Below are 14,643 nucleotides of genomic sequence, written 5' to 3' on the forward strand. Positions count from 1 at the left end.
TGGCATAAAGGAGAAGAAATGTTTCAATATTGGACAAGTAACTTTCCTCACTGCAGTAAAAAGGCACTAGGGGCCGCTGTTACCATTAGGACTTTATTGGGGATTGTAGGTGCTGGTGCAGGGGCTGCTGGAATAGGATATACTTAAACCCATACACAAGCTTTAAATGATGATATAGACATAGATCTAGATAAGTTTGAAATGTCAATTACACATTTGCAAAAATCATTAACTTCTCTTTCCGAAGTTTTATTACAAAATAGAAGGGGATTAGACTTCCTATGTTTACAACAGGGAGGCTTATGTGCAGCTCTCTGGGAAGAATGTTGCTTTTATTCTGATCATTCTGGAATAGTAAAAGAATCTATGACAAAGGTTAGAGAGGGCTAGGAAAGACATAAAAGAGAAAGAGAGGCCAACAAGGGCCCATTTCAATCTTGGTTTAACAGTTCTCCCTGTCTTACCACCTTAATAACTGCCTTAGTGGGCCTCCTCTTAATCCTTCTCTCAGTGCTAATGTTTGGTACTTTAATTTTTAGGAAAATCATGGCTCTCTTTTGACGAAATCCAGGATCCATAACTATGCTCACCCAAGTGGTAGAAAATGTGGCCCAAGGAAAAACCCCCAAAACTCTTGGGTCCATATGCCTCTTCAAAAAATCCACAGTAATCTTTAAGGGGCTCTGCTGGCTCTCCACAAGTGGATGGCTAGCCAATGACAGGTAAGATCCCCAGAGGGGGACAACCTAAGACAGGCACAGTCACAAAAAACCCAACTAAGTTCAGAGGTTAGCCACCTTCAACTGCCCATTACAGAGTTGTTCTTCTTTTTATAAATAAAATAGGGGGAGATTTTGTGCCCATTTTAAGGGGCAAACATTATCTGTGAGCCACATGGTGCCTATGGGCAGAGGATGTAGATGGCCCCCATGGGAAGTAGGGGAGCTGCAAAAGGTTTTTATTGGTCTTCCAGTATTTCCACTCTGGTGAACCCTGCGTGATCACTATGCTCAACATGTTAGTACAAAATACATGCCCGTGTGATCCTTTAATTGATTGGTTAGTTCATGGAAAGCCCCTACTTGCTTGCTTATATAAATTGCAGTGTAAGGGCAATAAAGTTGAACTGCCCTGACAGAACACCTGCCGCGGCTGAGTGTCTCTTTCATGGGGCTGAGTTGGTGGGCAGCAGGCTCACTCTTCCTGGAGATCCCTCAGTCCCAACACTGGGGGTAATCCTGTGAACTCCTTCTCCTTCTGGGTCTGCAGGAGGACCACAGGCGCGCCCCCACAACAAATTGTGATTATTTTATGTAAAGTGTAACAACACAAATAAAGACCATCATACATGAAGCAATAAATCATTATTACATCTGTACTGCAGTGTGTTCCTCCATAATAATAATAATATGAGTTTGAGATTCTGCTATATGCCAGGCATGCCCCACCCAAGCATTAGCCAAGATTCCCATTTTGTACATGAGCCAGTTAAAGTTTTATATTCATTTAATGCAAACAAACCCATCTGGAAAATGTCTGATATTCAATTGAATCAAAAAACTGTTTTTGCAGAAAAGTACATACATTATTGTCCTGTTTTATAGAATAGATGGTATTGTAGCACAAAAATTAAAAATGTAAATTTTTAATGTGAGTATAATTTTTAATATAAATGTTTTTAAATAATGCCATTCTGACCCCCTCCCACACATATTTTCACTGACACTGTCTAAAAATACCAATTAACTTTATTGCACAGGCAAATTGCTAAACACAAAAAAGTGCAAATATTAAATCTAGACTGTATAATGATAAATTTGTGATGAACAAGGACATTGTGAATTTTGGAAGGTTTTTTCAATGTATGTGTCCCCTTGTTCCTCTTTTCTTTATAGAGCAATACACTGACCTTAAACTTGAGCTTCCCCATCCCAATCTGTGGTTGACGGAAAGGATTCTGAGTAATGCAGCATGACCACATGGCCTGAGTGGTCCAGAGTGACCCATGGGTGCCACTGTCACTTATGCAGTCCTATATGTGGGCATATACTGAGTGATTTTATTAACAACACGTGCTTGGCATTATTCTTAAGAAATGAAAATACTCTATTTAGGAGTACTGTACCTCTGGGTCCTCACACAGAAACTGAAAGTGTGAGTATCTTGCATGTCTTCAGGTATAACCTGTTTAATTCTCTCTTGGACTTGTTCTAATTTTTGTCTACACCAGCAATTCCACTCTGTACTTTCACTGATATAATTAACATTCTGAGATGACAAATCTGATGGTTCTTCTTTGGTCTCAGTATTCACCATGCTTTTGAAGCCTTTGTAGCTTTAGTCCTCACTGGACACTCATCTTCTAGAAATAACCTCTTTGGTTAGTTATTTTCTGGAATTTATACTTGTCCAGATATTTTTCCATCACGTTCAAATATTTTTCCACATCTTCCTGAAAATTAATGTTGTAACTTCTCATGGAATTTTTTAACAATCTATGACATAGCATTTCAAGGCAATTATGATTTTAAAGTCTCACAGAATGCATGAACATGTGAGAGTAATCAGCACCTCCATGACAGGAAAACATGTCCTGCTAGGTCAGTAGGTCCAGGGAATGAGATCATTGATTTTATATTACTATCAATATTTCTGTACCAACCTTTGTGCCTTCTCCGTTTATATCAGACTTTCCTGAGCATGGAATATGAAGTTTGGGGATGCCTCCCTCCACGACTGACCTAGCTCCTCACACTGAGTGCCTGAGATGACAGTGATAAATTTGACACCATCTGTCAAAGTGGGAATATCAATAATCCTCTTGGTTATAAGTTGATTGCTTCCTGTGACATTCACACATGACAGCCAGGGAATTGTCCTCATCAGAATTTTCTCATCTAATATTTTACTGGCCTTATTTACCTGTTAACGCATATTTTCCTTAATTTTTAAATGTATCTTGAAGTAATTTTAGGCTTAAACAAATGTTTCAGAAATAAGACAGAGAATACCATGTAACCTTCACCTACATTTTTAGCTTTATAGTTGTTTATGGTAGTTAGTCTTATCCAGTATGAGGATTTGACTTTCTTGCCAAAGTCCTTTCCCATAACCAATGTCCTTGGTGCTGAATGTCTGGATCTGATATGAGATCCTGCAGGATGTTGTCTAAGAACAAGGACACTAGTTGTTCTTGAGGAATAGGACGTGAGGCCATGGGAACACACGCATGGGCTAAAGTTGTCATCCATCCTTTAGATTTTTCCAGAAGCAGAAAGACTAATAGAACACTTGAAGGGCCAATTCAAGTCTCTGAAAATAAAACCAAATTGATATGACCGAGAATGTTTTACGACATCATCTTCCAGAAGAAACTATGAGATCTAAATTAATTCCATCAAAGGCATTTCAGTGTAATCTATTTCCCAGCATATGGTCCAAATCAGTGGGTAGTACAGGAGCCTTGGGCCCAATAGCTACAACACAGTGGTCTGGGAATAAGAGTGTAGAAGTAAGATTAATTCCTTTCACCACATTTGTGGTGACTAAATGAAAAGTTGTATATATGCCTTCACAATCCTTCCACTAGGGCATAGAAGTGGTTCCACTTAATCTGAGTCTATGTTTGTTGTCTTCTTACTGGGGTACTTATGACTGTGGAGCAGCTGATAAAGAGAGTTTCTCTACCAGGGATGGTAAGTGCCCCATGTCTTTTCAGGCTAAGATGGCAATTATGCACCGAGACAAAGAGAAGTCAGTCTGGCCTCTGTGGCAGAGTGGATTGAGTGGACCTGTGTGGAACCAACTATGAAAAGAGAAATATAAGGATACACTGGACTGGATTTTTGTTGTTTCCTTTCATGTCCCCCAGGCCAAGACAAATTTTAGCAGCAGTTGTGTTGGATATTTTTGTATGGACATGATCCACCTTTACCTGAAACAGCTCTCAAGTGATGCGTAACTTCCTTCACTTTAGTGGGAAACTTGAGTCCCACAGGTCCCTACCACCCTGATGTGTAGATAAGTTAAACCTCTCAGGGGTATCCACCAGCAATGGAGGTTGAAAAAGGAAGATAATGCCCCACTCTTAGTGCCCCAGGTCAATATGTGGCTTCTCAAGAAGTTCCAAGGGAAGAATCTCTATTTCCTACTGGTGGTGACCTCCATAACATCAATCCCATTCATTCAACTTGATTTGCTATTTTAAAGCATAGAAATTTATTTTAGTGCATTTTTAACTTGAGTTCCGAGACTATCTTTCTTCAGTGATTTAATCATCTAATGCTGAACATGATTTTACTGAGAGCTTTTGAGCACTGATCAGCATAAATGGAAAATAATATTTTTATCCCCTGTTTTTCTAGTTTAATATTTATAATTTTATTATTCTAGACCTTAATTTTTTTCTTTGACATTTTTTCTTAAAAATAAATTTACTATATTATTATTTTATTATTTGTATAGAAACTTTTTTTTTTTTTTTTGGCTTTTGTCTTTTTTCCGTGTCCGGCAACGGATCGCAACCCTCAGTGTTGCCCCCGTACCGGACCGGGGACCGGCAACGGGATCGCAACCCTCGGCGCTGCCCCCGTGCCTCGCTCAGCCAGTGAGCGGGAACCGGTCTGTCTGTGGCGGGAACCGGTCTGTCTGTGGGATCCGAACCCTCGGGCGGGAGCGCCGCCGTGCTTCCCAAGCGGCACACTATCCAGTGCGCCACCGGGCCGGCCCCGTGTATAGAAACTTTTAAAAATATATATCTGAGGGTTATGGCACTGAATATCCATCTCTGTGTACCATAAATGATGCTCAGATCAGAATAAATAATTTATTCAACATTATGCAGTGTAATATATTTTGGGGCCCTTTACCACTTCTTTGTTAACCACTCCCCCCTCCCCATTTCACACTCTGGTGGCCTAAGTGTGACCTCTCCTTTTGAAAGTTCAACAAATTATTGTAATCATTTTGTCTTTCTTTCTTTTTCTACATTTTTTTAGCACCAACTTAAGCGTTAGGTCATGTGGTATTTCACTTTCTGTGCTAAGCTTATCTCACTTAACATAATTTTCCCCAAGTTCATCCATGTTGCTGCAAATGTCAGAGTTTTGTTATTTATTTATTGGCAAAGTAATATTATGTTGTGTACATATAGCAAATTTTACTTATCCAGACACCCACCAATGGGCATGTAAGTTGGGTCCTAATCTTGGCTACTGTAAATAGAGCTGCGTTAAACATGGGAGTGCAAGTTTCCCTTCAACATGACGATTTCCATTCCTGTGGTTATATATCCAGCAGTGGGATTCCTGGATCATATGGTTGATCTATCTATAATTGTTTGAGGAGCTTCCATGCTGTTTTCCATAATAGCTGCACTGACTTACAGTCCCATCAACACTGTAGGAGGGTTTCACTTTCTCAGAATCCTGCCCAACATCTCTTACTCTGTCTTCTGGATAATGGCCAGTCTATCTGAATAAGACGATATATAAATGTAGTTTGATTTGTATTTCCCTAATGTTTAGTGATGTTGAGAATTATTTAATGTGTCTGTTGGCCAGTTGTATATCTTCTTTTGAGAAAGGCCTACTAGGATCCTTTGCCAATTTTAAAATCTGTTTTATTTTATTTTTTCCTATGGTGATGTTTTCTGAGTTCCTTGTATATTTGGGATAATAATCCCATACTGGATGCACAATTTACCAACATTTTCTTCCACTCCATAGGTTGTATTTTTGTTTGCTTAATTTTTTCATTGGCTGTGTAGAAGGTGTTTGATATAATCCCATTGGTTTATTTATTTTTTCTTTTGCTGCCTGTGCTTTTGGGTTCATTTTTATAAAGATTTTTTATCAGTCCTACTTACTGAAGTGTTTTGCCTGTGTTTTATTTTAGGAGTTCTAAGGTATCAAGATTTACATTTAAGTCTTTAATCCATTTAGAGTTGAGTTTCAAATATTGTGGAAGATATAGGTCTAGTTTGATTATTTTAATAGATGGTTTTCAAGGTTCTCCAGCAGCATATATGGAAGAGTGGTCCTGGAGAACAGTCTTTTCTCCAATGTGTGCTCTTGTGCCTTTGTCAAAGACCACTTTGTTGTAAATATGTGGATTGTTTTCTGGGTTCTCTGTTCTGGTCCATTGGTTTTAGTGTCTAAGTTTTTATGCCAATACCATGCTGTTTCTCTTACTATAGATTTGTAGTGGGATTTAAAGTCAGGTAGTGTAACACCTGCAGCTTGATTATTATTATTTTTTCTCTGCATTGCTTTGGCTGTGTGGTGTCTTTTGTTAGTTGATGTGACTGTTGGGATAGATTTTACTATTTCTGTGAAGAACGTCACCAACCCTTTGTTTGCAAAGTACCTATTTGTCGTGTACAATTCCAAAAGCATAATTTCTGTGTGTATCTGTGTGTCTGCTCTTGTGTTTAGAGTTTTGACAAGCTCACTTGATGTAAATGGTGTCACAGTACAGGTTAGAAACACGAAATAAAGCATCATTTTATCAACTGAAAGAGCTGTGATATTTTTCCAATAGATTACTTCAAGACATTGAAAAAATAGCAAGACAAAATTAAAACATATTAAAATCCTCTGATGAATGGAAACTGAGGAAAATCCAACAGGAAATGTCCAAGGAGTCTTTGAGGCTTGTTTCATGACCATGATCCACATTTAGAGAATCCCCAGAATTGTCTTGTTGACTGGTTACATATGATGATAAAAAACCAAGTAGTGTTTGTGAAGTCTCACAAGTGCTGATTTAAGATAGGAACCAATTCGGGCCAGCCCGGTGGTGCACTGGATAAGTGCGCTGCTTGGGAAGTGCAGCGGCGCTCCTGCCCGAGGGTTCGGATCCCACATACAGACCGGTTCCCGCTCACTGGATGAGCGAGGCACGGGAGCAACACCGAGGGTTGCAATCCCGTTGCCGGTCCCCGGTCCGGTATGGGGGCAACACTGAGGGTTGCGATCCGTTGCCAGACACGGAAAAAGACAAAAGACAAAAAAAAAAAAAAAAGATAGGAACCAATTCATCTATATCATATAGAGCTGATTAATATAAATATCTAACTAATATTAATTTGAAATCATCTGCAGCCATCAAGCAGCTATATTTATTTATTTTTAGTTTTTAACAATAGCAGAAAAATTATTACAAATCACAATTTTTCTTCATGTCCTTTACCTGCCTTGTCGTTCCCATCCACCCTCCCTCCCTTCCCCCTTCTCTAGTGTCCTTAGGTTTGTTCCTTCCTTCTGAAGGTTCAGCATATTATTGTGGTTTTTCTTTCTTTTCTTCTCTCTCTCTCTCTCTCTCTCTCTCTCTCTCTCTCTCTCTCTCTTTCTTTCTTTCTTAGCATGCAGTCATGAGTGAGAATATGCAGTATTTCTCTCTCCTTGTCCGCCTATTTTCACTTAATATAATTTTCTCCAGACTCATCCATGTTGCTTCAAATGGCAGAATTTCTTTCTTTTTTTATGGCAGAGTTGTGCTTCATTACTTATATATACCACATTTTCCTTATCCAGTAGTGTGTCAATGGTTATTTAGGTTGGCTCCATATTTTGACTATTGTAAATAGAGCTGTAATGAACATGGAAGAACAGGTGTCCCTTTGACCTAAAGATTTCCATTCTTTTGGATATAAATCCAGTAGTAGGATTGCTGGATCTCATGATACATCTGTCTATGGTTGGTTGAGAAATATCCATAATGGTTTTACTAATTTACAGTCCTACCAACACCTTAAAAGTTTTCTGATTTCTCCACATCCTCACCAGCCTTTGTTATTCACCATCATTTCAATAATGGCCAGTCTGTCTGGGTTGAGATGATATGTCAGTGTGGTTTTCATTTGCATTTTCCTGATGATTACTGATACGGAACTTTTTATTATTTATATGTTAGCCATTTGCATATCTTCCTTTGAAAAATGTCTACTCATCTCCATTGCATATATTTTAATTGGATAGTTTGGCTTTTTTCCTGTATAGGTGTTTGAGAAACTTATGTATTCTGTATATTAATCCATTGTCAGATGTCTAAGCAAAGACTTTGTGAATAAAACCTAAAAGCACAAGCAACAAAAGAAAAAATATACAAATGGGATTATATCAAAATTAAAATTTTCTGCATATCAAAGGAGACAGTCAACACAGCAGAAATACAAACTACAGAATGCAAGCAGTTTTCTTGACAGCACAGATTATTTGTGAGGACACAACAGTTGCTGATCCCAGGACACCTCTCATATCTCACACACCTTATGTCAGAGGACATGCAGACAGTGCCACCATCTGCAGAACACTGAGATGGACAAGCCCATGGGTCAGACAACAGTCAGGGAAGGGGCTGAGCAGTGTGGTCCTAATCATGAACCCTGGTGATTGCAATGATCATAGGCCAAAATACAGCCAAACATCAGAGCCCCAAAATTTGGGAACAGACCTGAAGCAGGATGGAGATAGACATGTTCCTCTGAAAACAATTTTAGGGGAAAATTACTAAATCCCATTAGCAAATTAGCTGAGTTTTCTAATTTGGAACGTGGACACAGGACAGCAGAGTGTGTTTCTATATTTCAACTGAGCATGGTTGTTAATGGAAACCTTTTTAAATGATTACATGTGGCTTTCCTTTACATACAGTGACAGTCTCAAAATTATCACACAGATCAGATGTAAATTTCAAAGGGCTGACAACATATTATGCAAATAGCAAATCAACCAGTGTCACACTCACTTTTGCATTTAAAGGGGAAATTTAAAGTGATTCAGAGTATTTTAGTTAACATTTAATAATTTCCTCAAGACCCTGTTACATTTGAAGTTGAACTGCATTATCCTGTGTTAGAAAGTCTGAGAGGAAGACCACGAACGAAGTATGACATGGTGATTGGTTTGTTACCAAGTACCAAACATGTCCCATTTATAGTGTTATTTTCAGGCATAATTGAACTTCAATAAAGCCTTTCTCATAACATCTAATTTTTCATATTAGCACTGCTCTGGCAGGTATTTTTATTGTTGATTTCTGGTCCTGCATTCCCAAACATCTTGTATTCACATATTTCCACCATTGCACAACAAATATTCCTAAGGCATGCATTTTTTTGTAATGAAAGCCCCTATTGTGCATTTCCTTTCACCTTTCAGTCTATTTAAATTAATCCAATTACAGGCACATTTTGAGAACGTGTGGTGTATTACTGGTTTATCTCTAAGTTTATTATGGATCCGTACTCCCCCTTTCTTCTTTGCCTGAAAGGTCTATTCTTAAATCTCTTTTCCTTTTACATCTGGATAGTTTTCTTTATCTCTCTATTTCTTCTATATCAATGATTTCATATATGTATAGATTATCTCCTAAGTTCATCTCTCTGCTTCTTTCTAATGACAGAAGTGTTTGATTTATTATTATTATCACTTAAAATATTTTTTTGCAAAGGGATTCACTAAAAACACCATTAATATTAATTAGTATTAATGACATAATAGTTTTTTTATATTTTTAAATTTATTTAAATGACATTTAAAATTTTCTCAGCTAGTACTTTTCCCTGTTTTCAGACATTCCATTTAAGACAACTTTTTCATGAACATATTTTCTCTTTTCAGTTTTCTGATGCTCTTACTTAATGAATTTTCAATACTATAATTATCTTAAAATATTTTTTTACAGTAGATCTATCCATAAAACACAACACTCATTCCAAGTTAGAAACTAGCATGTGCATGAGGCCTTCAGGACAATTATGATACAAAGAAACAGGCTGTGATGCACTAACTCTCAAACACGCAGGGCCATCCTGTCACTTTGTACTATGGGAGATTCTTCCTACACACTGTGACTTATTCCAGAACAGGACTGTGAAGTTTCATATTTTTTTTCTATTACATGGAGTTGTTCAGCATCAATCAAATGGAAAGTACAAGGTAGATTTTCAAAAGAGCAATGGTGAGTATTTGTGGAGAGAGAAGGAGAGACAGAGAGAGAGACATGGAGACAGAGAGAGACAGAGAGAGAGAGAGTCAGAGAGACCGAGAGACAAAGAGAGAGACAGAGACAGAGACACAGGTGACACAGGCTCAGTGTGTCAGGCTCCAGTCCACACACACACCTGTTGTTCTTTATCCTGAAATAGCAGATAACACACACTTTTTATCTTTTGAAATAAGTCAGGGCCATATGACAAATTATGGCAAAGGAAGTGTACACAGTTATAACATACACCCTCACAGCCTGGCTAATTAACTTAAAGTTCTACAGGAGGAAAGTTCCAGTTATGCAGGATGAACAAGGTCTAGAGATCTGCCCTGCAACACTGCATTCATGGTTAAAAATCCTGTGTCAAGCACTTAAATTATGTTACTAGGGAGACCTCATATTGAAGGTCTTTACAGCAGTTAAAAAACATTCCACCTGAAATTCACCATTCCCTCACCTTCTGTTTTCTGTTAAATGTCTGTCCACAAGTTGCAGATTCTGGTTCTGAAACCAATGGGAGTCTGGGTTCCTGAGTGACGTTATGAATCAGACACCTCTTCTCACTGCAAATTCCCTCCTGAGCATGTTAGAATAGAAATGAGCAAGATGTAGATCTCTGTTCTTGTACCTTATTCCACTGAGATGCTGGGCTGTTTCTCCATGAGGCAGAGCGTCCTCATAAGTTCTCCTGGAAAAACAGATGTGGGTGACTAGGACTCTGTAGATTCAACTGAAGGTTTGAAAAAAACCTGAAACATAGATGCACATACACAGAGTTATTTAAACTCTCCTCTCTGATAATTCCAGAATCTGTGTCATATCTTATTCTGGTTCTAATACTTGCTTTATCACTTCAGAATCTTTGTTTTTCATCACGTTTCACCAGGTCCTTTAACATTTTGATAAAACTCCAACACAATATATGAGTCAACAGTACGTGAAGAATCATCACCAAATTGCCCATCAGCAGCTCCTGTCTTGTCATTCATTCAGGACTCTTGAAGGGCTGTCCCTCCTTGACATGGAGCTGTCATTGGGACTGAACTGGAGCTCACAGGGGCAGACAAATTGCAGCATCCAGCCCGGTCGCTGGCCTCTTCCTCTGTGGTGGGCAGTCATCCAGAGAGTGATGCCCACGGACATGGACTGGCTCTCATGCCCACAGACAGGTGCACATCAAGGGTAAGTGTGTTTTTGAAAGATTAGTAATAGGGAAGTTATTACTGCTTTCATGTTAACCATTGTAATTCACTTTATTTCATGATATCTGATGAGATTGGTTGTTTAAATGAAGGATTAATATCCATAAAATATTGGTGAGAAATGAATTTAATTTGAAAATTCCTACACTTTAGATTAACAGGAATGAGCATGGAATGGAGCCATTTGAGATTTCCCAAACATTGAGGATCAGTTTCCTCATTAATGCTCTGGACACCATTTTCTGCACAGTCTCTCTGGGTTCTGATGTGCTGTGTCTTGTATCACAGGATGGGAAACACAAGGCAGGTCTGGAACTCATGTAACAGCAACGATATAACAAGTAACAATCTCTCAAGTGTGATGAGGACCACAGCACAGGAGAGGGTGCAGGGAAAGAAACCAGGGGTTGTGCTGGGATCAGAACTGTAGAAGCAAGACCCAGACCCTGAGTTTATGTGGGAGAGTTTGGCTGGGTCCAAGTCAGCACAGGAGAAGGCAGGGGTTGAAGGAAGGGAGATCTGGGCTCAGAAAGCTGGGGCCACATTTTGGCATGTTTGAATCTCACCAAGCTTCAAACCATACCTTAAATACATGTCACATTATTTCAAGAAAAAAAAATATGAGCATTTCAAAAAATACAATCGTTCCCACCTCAGTTTCTCTCCACTTATAAGGACAGAGCTCCCCCACATGCAAATTTTCCTTCAAGCTCTACAGTAAATGTGGACACGGGTGGTGGAAGCTCACAGGTCTGTCCTCAGAGAGGGCTCAGGTCTCTGGGGAAGGCAGAGTGGAGATCAAATCAAAGATGAGATTGTGGGGTTTTCTCCTATGCCTTGTGACAGCTCCCAGTTGTGAGTGTCTCAGATGTCACACATGGGTTATGGTATGTTTGTGACTGCATGTGACTGACAGGATCTGATTCTCCTTGTCTCCAGGTGTCCTGTCTGAGGTGCAGCTGCAGGAGTCAGGCCCAGGACTGGTGAAGCCCTTGTAGACCCTCTCCCTCACCTGCACAGTCTCTGGTGACTCCATCACAACCAGTGACTCCTACTGGCACTGGATCCGCCAGTTCTCAGGGAAGGGGCTTGAGTGGATGGGAATTATCAATTATTGTGTTGGTACAGCTTATAACCCATCCCTCAAGCACCGCACCTCCATCACCAGAGACACGTCCAAAAACCAGTTCTCCCTGCCGCTGAGCTCTGTGACCGACGAGGACACAGGCCTGTATTACTGTGCCAGAGACACAGTGACAGGAAGTCAGCGTGAGCCCAGACACAAACCTCTCTTCAGGATACAGGAGGGGTCTCGCCTGCAGGGGGCACTCAAGGCCCACCCAGCTCCTGTGCCCCATGGAGCAGGCAGAGAGAGGGCATGGGGTGTTCCTCTTGGGATCTGAGGTTTCCTCTGCTCTGCTGACTCCCAGATGCCCATGAGGGTCATGTCCTTTATTCTTTGTGACTCTAATTTCTCACATTCTCACCGGAGGCCACATACAGCTTTGGTTTATCTCCCCCAGTCCTGGAACCCACGGAGGTTTCTGCTCTTGAGTTTCTAATCAGACAGGTAATGACCCTCTGTGTCTTCCTGGCTGTATCTTCAATTTTGAGGACAGCCGTTCACCCTGTGACTTCATTCTTTTACAGATACAAGAATTGCCACCAATTTTGATTTTTTTCCCTGTTTTTATTGTTGTCTGGATGGGAGCGATGACGTCCAAGCTTCTTATGTGTGAGACCTTAACGCAGAACTTCTCGTGTCACATGTGGAGGAAAGGGTTGTGTTGATGTTTTCTTCTGGTTGTGGCTTGTTTACTTCCACTTGTCACATTGAAGGTGTCGAAGAGGAGCTGTGCTGGCTGCTGTCCTCAGCTCACTCATGATTTCTGAGGGATGCCTTGATCCTTTACCACTGTGTGGTCTGAGAGAGGCTATATCTCCTTCTCTATTTTTTAATAGTATCTTGTGTGATAAATCATAATTGTATCCATTTATGAGGAACATAATGACGTTTTGATAAATGTATCTAATGTGGAATAATTAGATCTGTTGGGAAAATATTGGAAAATGGTCAGGACCCCTCAGATGTTCAAAATATGTCTGAGCATTTGATGTAAATAGGCACATGCGCCCAGGTGTTCCTTGGTTATTGTCTAATGTAATTGCGCATGTGCACCCAGGTGTCCTGGGTTATGTACTGAAGTATAAAGGATGAGTGGCTCTGATCCACGGTGCTCCCTCAACCCCTGGGATGCCCACCGGGGCCATGGAGGAGCCTCTACTGCTGCTGGAGGGTGTCGGTCCAAGTTGTGGCTGACAGTGCCCCCGGGGCCCTCCACAAGGCCGCTGCCACCACCACCTCCTCGACCTGCAATCTGCTGAACTTGTAAGCTGCTGCTGCTGTTGCTGAAGATAGAGCTCATGTCATCTGCCAATGGTACCAGGATCTTTCCCAATTACGTAGTGTGAACCTGTGAGTGAAGTGTCTGGTGACCCAGCCTGGCATGTGAGGGTTTGTGACCCAGTTTGTACCATGGGTTTGCAGGGTCTGAGCACTAGCCCTGACAATACAAATGGAAACATAGTATAACTAATCTAATGAGACATTTTGGCTTTAGTGATGTTTTGTCTTCTCGACAACTGGAACAAGGTCAATATATCCATCACATCAAATTATAATTTTTGAGGGAAGACACTTGAAACTTACTCTCCTTGCTATTTTGAAATGTATTGTTACTGAATATAGACACTATTATTACTGACTACAGACACTCAGACCAGTGGAGCAGAATTGAGAACATGGAAATCACCCCTCAGTCTCACAGCCATCTGATATTGGACAAAGGTGACAAAAATCTACATTGGGGACAAGACTTCCTCTCCACAAGTGATGAAGGGAAAACTGGATGTCCATAAGCAGAAGGATGAAATTAGTTATTTCCCTCACATCGAAAACTAAAATCAACTCCAAGTGGATTAAAGACATTTATACGACCTGAAAATTAAATAACACTAAGGCAAAATATAGGTGAAGCAATTCAGGAACTAGGTGTGTGCACAGACTATGAACATGAGCCAGAAAACGGAAACAGCAAAAGAGAAAATAAACAAATGGGACTATATCAAAATACCTCGCAGTTTCTCATTCTCTCATATCATTTAAATTTCTGACATCACAATATGTTTGCTGTTTATTTCACAAAAGTACATTTCATGGGGGTTATAAACTGTATAAAATTGTATAACTGTATTAATATTTGAAAAAGATGGATAGATTTTTAAACTTATTGAAATATACTTTACTTATGATAAAATCTACCTATGAAAGTTTGCAGTTGGGCCGGCCCGGTGGCACACTGGAGAGTGCGCCGCTTGGGAGCGCGGCGGCGCTCCCACCGAGGGTTCGGATCCCATGTGGAGACCAGTTCCCGCTCACTGGCTGAGC

The 14,643-nt window shown here is 40.1% G+C and overlaps 1 pseudogene; it reads left to right on the forward strand.

The window, feature by feature from the left end:
- Positions 1–12,118: 12,118 nt before the first annotated feature.
- On the forward strand, positions 12,119–12,598 carry LOC103582676 (annotated as a pseudogene).
- Positions 12,599–14,643: the final 2,045 nt, after the last annotated feature.

The sequence above is a fragment of the Galeopterus variegatus genome, unplaced genomic scaffold, assembly GCF_000696425.1.
Source record: "Galeopterus variegatus unplaced genomic scaffold, G_variegatus-3.0.2 Scaffold17285, whole genome shotgun sequence".
In the NCBI taxonomy this organism is placed as follows: domain Eukaryota; kingdom Metazoa; phylum Chordata; class Mammalia; order Dermoptera; family Cynocephalidae; genus Galeopterus; species Galeopterus variegatus.